The sequence below is a fragment of the Acipenser ruthenus genome, chromosome 6 (genome assembly GCF_902713425.1).
Source record: "Acipenser ruthenus chromosome 6, fAciRut3.2 maternal haplotype, whole genome shotgun sequence".
NCBI lineage: Eukaryota > Metazoa > Chordata > Actinopteri > Acipenseriformes > Acipenseridae > Acipenser > Acipenser ruthenus.
The window spans coordinates 2,479,453-2,488,157 of NC_081194.1; the positions used below are offsets into that span (position 1 = coordinate 2,479,453).

General features: G+C 40.3%; 1 long non-coding RNA gene across 1 annotated transcript in view; it reads right to left on the reverse strand.

The window, feature by feature from the left end:
* Positions 1 to 841: 841 nt before the first annotated feature.
* The window catches only part of LOC117411056 (uncharacterized), a 15,797-nt gene continuing 7,933 nt past the window's right edge, over positions 842 to 8,705 (reverse strand). The window contains exon 3 of the long non-coding RNA XR_009328822.1: positions 842 to 1,308. This is a non-coding gene — a long non-coding RNA (uncharacterized LOC117411056). The remainder of the gene's footprint in view (positions 1,309 to 8,705) is intronic.

Consider the following 8,705-nt stretch of genomic DNA (forward strand, 5'->3'; position numbering starts at 1 on the left):
CCATCTCCATGTAATTACATGAGCTAACAGAAAGGTGTTCACGAGACCATCTCCATGTAATTACATGAGCTAACAGAAAGGTGTTCACAAGACCATCTCCATGTAATTACATGAGCTAACAGAAAGGTGTTCACAAGACCATCTCCATGTAATTACATGAGCTAACAGAAACGTGTTCACAAGACCATCTCCATGTAATTACATGAGCTAACAGAAAGGTGTTCACAAGACCATCTCCATGTAATTACATGAGCTAACAGAAAGGTGTTCACAAGACCATCTCCATGTAATTACATGAGCTAACAGAAAGGTGTTCACAAGACCATCTCCATGTAATTACATGAGCTAACAGAAAGGTGTTCACAAGACCATCTCCATGTAATTACATGAGCTAACAGAAAGGTGTTCACGAGACCATCTCCATGTAATTACATGAGCTAACAGAAAGGTGTTCACAAAACCATCTCCATGTAATTACACAGCAGTAAATAAGAGCAGGAACATCTGTAAAGACCAGGTACACAATGTAATTACATGGGCTATTCATGACCTGTAATCTGAAGAGCTCTGAACAAGAATCCCAAAATGTATATTTCCTTTTAGTAATTACTCTTTCATAAGTGTGTATGTCAGCTCAGTCATAAAGGAATAACAATTGTCCTATGAAGTTTTGGACCCAGAATAAATAACTCAACATAGGCACGGCGGTCTTGAATATCAGTTACATACATTTCCCAAACTTATTTGATATTTTAAAGGGAGATACATTGCATCTCAGAACTGGTGTTCCAGATCTGGAATATATTGCAGATTTATTTTCGGATGGTTTTGTCTGTTTTCATTTAACGCAGCAGCTGGGATGCTTTAAGTTTTTGGAGAGGGGTGGGGGTTTCTTTTAGAACTTGGTCAATTTTATTTACTTTGAACAGTTGATTTCATAATCCTGTCCATATGCTTGTGAAACTTGGAAAAAATCATTTGATGCAATCCTTATAGACCTACCCCAGTTTAGCTTGCAATTATTTCTTAATTTTTTTACAAACCCATTTCAGCCAACAATAAGGGGCCCTATTGTAAATGCCAATGAATACTGTTAATCCTGTTACTCACCCAGTAACAGCACAGTCGCTGGGGTGCAGGGTAAGTCATGTGTCTGTGGTTTGAATCCTGTTACTCACCCAGTAACAGCACAGTTGCTGGAGTGCAGGGTAAGTCCTGTGACTGTGGTTTCAATCCAGTTGACCCCAAGCTGATGATCTTGGTTAAGGACCCTCAGGGAGCTGCATTGGCCTTTGAGCTTCTACGAGGCTAGGGAGGAAGTCGACACTTGAGTGTCCAACAGTATATAGTGCTGCTGTTTCCATGGAAACATCAAGTATATGATTGACAGCAATTGTCAAGGGAGACTCTCCAACTCGAGTTATAGAGGTTAGTTAGCATGTCCAGCTCCCAGACACCTGCTACACCTGCAAAAATACCTATCCGCCTACCCTCCCATTAATGTAGAACAGGTAAGTAATCGATATACAGGGGGTGCTGATAATAATCCTGAACTGTATCTCATTTTTCTTTTGACCTTTTTGTAAAATACTATAACGTACAAAAAAAATAAAAAATTCACCCTCCTGCAATTAAATAATGCCAATGATTGCTGCATTGCACTCAGATTCACCTTCACTTTTGCACTTGTTTCAAAATGGGGCCCTTGTTGTCTTTATTTCAGACGGTGTCTGTGTATGGCTGTATCTTCCAGGATTAGGGGTTTACATTATAAGACAAGCAAATTTGGAATGGCTTTGCTTTAGAAGTGTTTGAGTCTGACCTCCATAAATGGATCGGTATTAGACTACTCTATAAAAACCTGAGGTCTACCCTTTGTTATGAGATTCAGATGAATAACTTGTTACACTCAACGAAAGGACCGATTGTCTTTTATATAGGAACCAAAAAGTGCACTATAAAGAACCTTTAGCAAGGATATTTTAGGAAGCCCTGCAACGTGCTGTGGATCATGGGGTCGGTCTTATTTTGAAACCCTGTGCACTAGACCATGCAGTTCATAATCATGGGACCATCCTGTGGAGCTGCTTGTAACTCGCAGGCTGTCTTGTGACATGGATGTGATGTGGGTGGCTCACAGGAAAACCTTGCAGCTGCCATGTGATTTGAAGTTTTGATTGGGTGTCTATTTGAGTAGAAACTTTCTTTTTATCTTAAACCTCTGGAGTGCATTTGAGCCCACGTTCTAGATGTGAAAGGCCTGTATTCATGCACTCTGTACTTGTAGTATGTAGGCCATGCCTTTTTGAAAAGGGTTGAATTAAGCTCAATAACACTGTAGTCATGTTAACTTAAGAAAAATTTTCTTCCTTTATGTGGCAATGTGCCCCGCCCCTGTGTGCATTTCTATGTTGTATGTTGCGTGTGGTGTGTTAATGTTTGTGTATAGGCATTGGTACACAGGATATAAACGCGTCTGTGTTTCACGTGTGATTTAAAATGTATAATTGTATTTAGGCACGGGATTGCACATCACTTCACGTGCATTTAAAGTATATAATATGTGAGTACGAGGTTGCACATAATTAATTCACGTGCTGGGATTCAAGTAAATAATTAATTAGTAATTGAATCCCGGCATAACAGTATATATAGATGCACGTTTCACTCACTCGGGGTTGTGTGTTCGTGAGTGGAGACCGGGTGTGAAGAGGAGGTAAAAACTGAAGTAAATAACAATTGCTATCGCGTGCTGGTAGGACCAGCACGATACTTGTTTGTTTATATAGACTCACCGTGTTTGTTTATGTGTCTGTCCGTGCACCGTTTGTTAAGTGTTAGTCCGTTTTGTTTGTCTATTTATTTTGGCGTAAAGTGCCTTGTCCTGTGTTTTGTTAAACTTTTTATTTATAATAAACCGGCGCAAGCAAGCGTCTTCATCATTTCATTTCATCTGTCCTGTGTGTTATTCATTTCCTGGATCTGACGGCACCACTCAGCCAGCCGTGTGACACTTTAGCATTCTCAAAACAAGTTATTTTGTATTGCCTGCTGTGTATAGTTGGAATGCAACCAAAGTATTTCTTTCTCGGTTTATTTTCTGAAAGTCCCTCCCAAATGTGTTTCCGTTTCAGCAAAAGAGGTAGTTGAAAGAGACTTTTATAAACAAGCAAGCACATGCAAACATGGCTTTCAGAGGATTAAATAGAGGCGTTGAAATGTTTGTACTGAACTGAAAATCCTCTTTGTCTTCGAAAGCATTGATTCATTCACCCGGCAGTGCATTACCTCAACTAGTCAATGAGTTATTACATGTATATTAAAAGCAAGATGAAGAAAAAAATAGGGTTGGCTTTATCTTGTGTTGAAGTTTGTGAACCAGGCCCTTCTTTGTGTGTTTACTCTCTGTTTCAGTATGTGAGGAAACACAGGAAAAACAAGCATGTCAGTGACATTCCTCCCCCGCCATGCCTGTAAATTAAAAACTACAAGCATGAAGTTCATCACTGTGATCTCCCCCACTGTATATACGTGTGAAGGGTTGATACAGACAGAGAAACAGGAGGATGCCTCCATATAACCCCAACTTTCTATACACTATATTAATATGTAAATAGGGTATAATGACTGACAGACTGGCAGACAGACAGTCACCACATACCCAGGGATTCTGATGCACTCAATAATACAGAAAGAAGGACGGACGGATGGACAGCCTCCATACACCCCGAGATTATGATGCATTAAATACCTTCAGAAGGTTGCTTCCACTAGGTATCTGTAAAGCACTAATGTGGTTGAACCCTTTAGTGTTTTTCCAAAAGCCTATATGATGTACAGGTGTTAGGTAACTGCTGTGTCAAACTCATTGCATTTTAGATCACTTTTGCAGCCCTATAACTGCAGTGTAAATGTTATTTAGGATCATTATAATTATCTGCGTGGTTAAGCAAGGTAAACTGTGTTTTCTCAGTGCAGTGTATGGAAAGGGTTAAGATCCCATCTCTTTCTCTGCTCAAGGTCCATTTCCGATGGTGTGAGACTCTTCCCTGGCAGGTCCAGTCTCGATGCTGTGAGACTGTTACCTGGCAGGTCCAGTCCCGATGCTGTGAGACTCTTCCCTGGCAGGCCCAGTCCCGATGCTGTGAGACTGTTCCCTGGCAGGTCCAGTCCCGATGCTGTGAGACTGTTCCCTGGCAGGTCCAGTCCCGATGCTGTGAGACTCTTCCCTGGCAGGTCCAGTCCCGATGCTGTGAGACTCTTCCCTGGCACAGTGCACTGATTTATTTATCTCTGAACTTGTTTAACCGTGCCTCGCTCAGTGGTTCACACTGCCAATACTTAGAGTTTCTCTACATCGCCTCTGAGTTTCTCTGATGCTAAAAGAAACCTGATGAGCTTCCATCTGCAGAATAACTCAGTACAAAGATCATTTCATAAAGGTGGACTGTGTTACTGATCTCAAGCTTTTAGTTACAGAGTAGACAGAGGGATGAGGCTATATGATTGTCTGGTCCCTAATATAAAAACATATACTGGCTCCCCCAGGTCAAGTGACAGGGATTGGAATATACTACTAGTAGTACATGGAACATAAGAGATTAAGAAAACCATAGACCTGTGTCCTACAGAGATGATGTGAGACAAATGACACCAAAATTGATGCATGCCACAGCTTAATTAGTGTTACAAGCATTCAACCCCCCCAAGCCAAACTCTTTGACCACATTTACCACAGTAATTTTGCAGTTTTCCCCCCATGCTTTCCCTATGAGTATAATATAGATTACCATGGTTTGCCATGCTATTTTTAAATGCTTTGCCATGCATCTCAGTGCTTTACAATGCTTACCTATGCTTTACCACTATTTGACTAGGCTGTATTACACTTTGCTATGCTTTTATTATGGGAAGCTCTTAACTTAATAATACTGTTAGTGCTCTAGCTGAAAGATCTTAGAGTACTCCTTGGCTTCCTTGGGGCACTGTCCCATATTCTCATTACCTTCTCATCAGCACTGTCATATTCTCATTACCTTCTCATCAGCACTGTGTCATATTCTCATTACCTTCTCATCAGCACTGTGTCATATTCTCATTACCTTCTCATCAGCACTGTGTCATATTCTCATTACCTGCTCATCAGCACTGTGTCATATTCTCATTACCTTCTCATCAGCACTGTCATATTCTCATTACCTTCTCATCAGCACTGTGTCATATTCTCATTACCTTCTCATCAGCACTGTGTCATATTCTCATTACCTTCTCATCAGCACTGTCATATTCTCATTACCTTCTCATCAGCACTGTCATATTCTCATTACCTTCTCATCAGCACTGCCATATTCTCATTACCTTCTCATCAGCACTGTGTCATATTCTCATTACCTTCTCATCAGCACTGTGTCATATTCTCATTACCTTCTCATCAGCACTGTCATATTCTCATTACCTTCTCATCAGCACTGTGTCATATTCTCATTACCTTCTCATCAACACTGTCATATTCTCATTACCTTCTCATCAGCACTGTCATATTCTCATTACCTTCTCATCAGCACTGTCTCATATTCTCATTACCTTCTCATCAGCACTGTATCATATTCTCATTACCTTCTCATCAGCACTGTGTCATATTCTCATTACCTTCTCATCAGCACTGTGTCATATTCTCATTACCTTCTCATCAACACTGTCATATTCTCATTACCTTCTCATCAGCACTGTCATATTCTCATTACCTTCTCATCAGCACTGTCTCATATTCTCATTACCTTCTCATCAGCACTGTATCATATTCTCATTACCTTCTCATCAGCACTGTGTCATATTCTCATTACCTTCTCATCAGCACTGTGTCATATTCTCATTACCTTCTCATCAGCACTGTGTCATATTCTCATTACCTGCTCATCAGCACTGTGTCATATTCTCATTACCTTCTCATCAGCACTGTGTCATATTCTCATTACCTTCTCATCAGCACTGTCATATTCTCATTACCTTCTCATCAGCACTGCCATATTCTCATTACCTGCTCATCAGCACTGCCATATTCTCATTACCTGCTCATCAGCACTGTCATATTCTCATTACCTTCTCATCAGCACTGTGTCATATTCTCATTACCTTCTCATCAGCACTGTCTCATATTCTCATTACCTTCTCATCAGCACTGTATCATATTCTCATTACCTTCTCATCAGCACTGTGTCATATTCTCATTACCTTCTCATCAGCACTGTGTCATATTCTCATTACCTTCTCATCAGCACTGTGTCATATTCTCATTACCTGCTCATCAGCACTGTGTCATATTCTCATTACCTTCTCATCAGCACTGTGTCATATTCTCATTACCTTCTCATCAGCACTGTCATATTCTCATTACCTTCTCATCAGCACTGTCATATTCTCATTACCTGCTCATCAGCACTGCCATATTCTCATTACCTGCTCATCAGCACTGCCATATTCTCATTACCTGCTCATCAGCACTGTCATATTCTCATTACCTTCTCATCAGCACTGTGTCATATTCTCATTACCTGCTCATCAGCACTGTCATATTCTCATTACCTTCTCATCAGCACTGTGTCATATTCTCATTACCTGCTCATCAGCACTGTGTCATATTCTCATTACCTTCTCATCAGCACTGTGTCATATTCTCATTACCTTCTCATCAGCACTGTGCCATATACTCATTATCTTCTCATCACCTCTGTTAACAGCACACTGTCATACATCGCTTTTGTCAGCATCACAATGTCTATGGAGGTCCACCGTATGTCCTGACTGACAGAGGAATCAGGTTGCGTGAATGTGGTTAATGACAGACAGCAGAGCGTTACACAAGCTTTATAGAGATTGCAATTAAGGGATCCGTCCAATTGAGACAGCAGGACTGTGTATATCACATAATGGCTGCAAAACAAGTGTACAGTACATCACACAATGGCTGCAAAACAAGTTGCTCCTCATAACGTCCAGTAGTGTGCACATTTATTACAACACCCCATTGCTTCTGTAGTTTGGATTTGTTGTGCATATGAAATCAAACCACTGGAACTAAAAATGGTCAAAATAGACAAATGAGTGATTGTCTAATTTAATTGATTACTTTAATAGGCCACACATGCAATTCATTTTAAATAGTAATAGAGAAGGAACACATAGCCACAAATGGTAAAATGCATGAGACTTTTTGAAGTTGTTTAAGGTGCCTAATTAAGAGTGCCTATTGTTTCTATATCACTGATTACTGAGCAAAGATGGAAATTCTCACACCCAGAGGTTTTCATGTTGGTATTGTAGGCATATAAAGAATATAAGTGACTCATCTTGAGGTGTTCTAATATATTTGCACACTACTGTATGGCTTTAAACAATCACAAAACACCTTTTCAGTTATGCAGACACCACAAGCACAGGGAGTCCGGAACCATAGACTTTCTTTAGGGGCATTAAAGTAATGTGCCTCAGAAATGTGTGACTGCCTGCTTTATCAATGCATGTCTGCAGCCTATACAATGGGCTCAGCTATTTTCAGGAATCATCGAGCACTTCTTACCACAATAGCAAATTAGCAGATGGGCTGCAGTGAATTAGAATGAAATATTTCCATTTGGGGATTCTGGGATTTCATTATCCCTTGGAATTAATTTAATGTAATTCTGCAACCCATTTTTTTTTTTTTTTTAATAATACATGGCATTTAAACCATCAAGAAGAACCTTGCATTGAAAAGACTACTGTTACGATATCGAACCGGGGAGGAGGGGTAGTAAGTTTGAAAAAGGTATATCACGCAATGTTTAAATAAAGCTGAACTTTGTATCTCAGTATGTAATGGATCTCCTTTCGGCTGGTGAGTTAATTATACTGATAACATGATACTCAGGCTTTAGGTGAATGGTAAGATGTCCATCTCTGAACTGTGAGGGTACAGCTTAACAACCTGCCCTTGCCTCTCCATTTACACACACACACTCACACTCACACTCACACTCACACACACATATATATATATATATTCAGGTCTGGAGTGTGTGGTGTAATTTGTGTGCATGCAATACAATCTGTATTGTTAGTGTAGTTGTGCAATGCCGCTCTTCTTTCTATGGCTGCTGTTTCCCGTGCTGTGTTTTTTAATTCCAGACGGGGTTTTAAATCTCCCCAGCAGGTACCGAAAACTATGAGGTCATTGTTAAATCACATGACGGCTGCAGCAGCTGTCAAAAGTGATACAATTACTAAAACATAAGAGTGCCGACCTGCCAAGGATAGCCCTGCCCAGCCTCAGCTGATTGGGTTTCTATGAGATACTAAGGGCTCATCAACAAAGTTCTCCTCAAATGAAAAAAATAAATACAAAAAGTAGAATTTTATTTGTAGAAGAAAGCTTGCTGTATTGCGTTTGTGTGTTCAGAAACTTAATAAGAGAAAGATTAAATAGTTCAACTATTTGTTTGTTTAATAACTGGGCAAGTGGCTCTGCTCTTAAAGCCTACCGTGGCTTAAGCTGAGAGAAGTTCAATGGGCCATTTCATTCACGCTAGTGCCAGCTCACAGCTCAGCATGGGGCCGTTCTTTTGTGGGGTTTAGCATGGTGGAAAACCACAGCCAATTCCATACACAGTCAAACCCAACATGAAATCACGGACTGATACCTCACAAACATTTCCATGAAAAGCTAACCC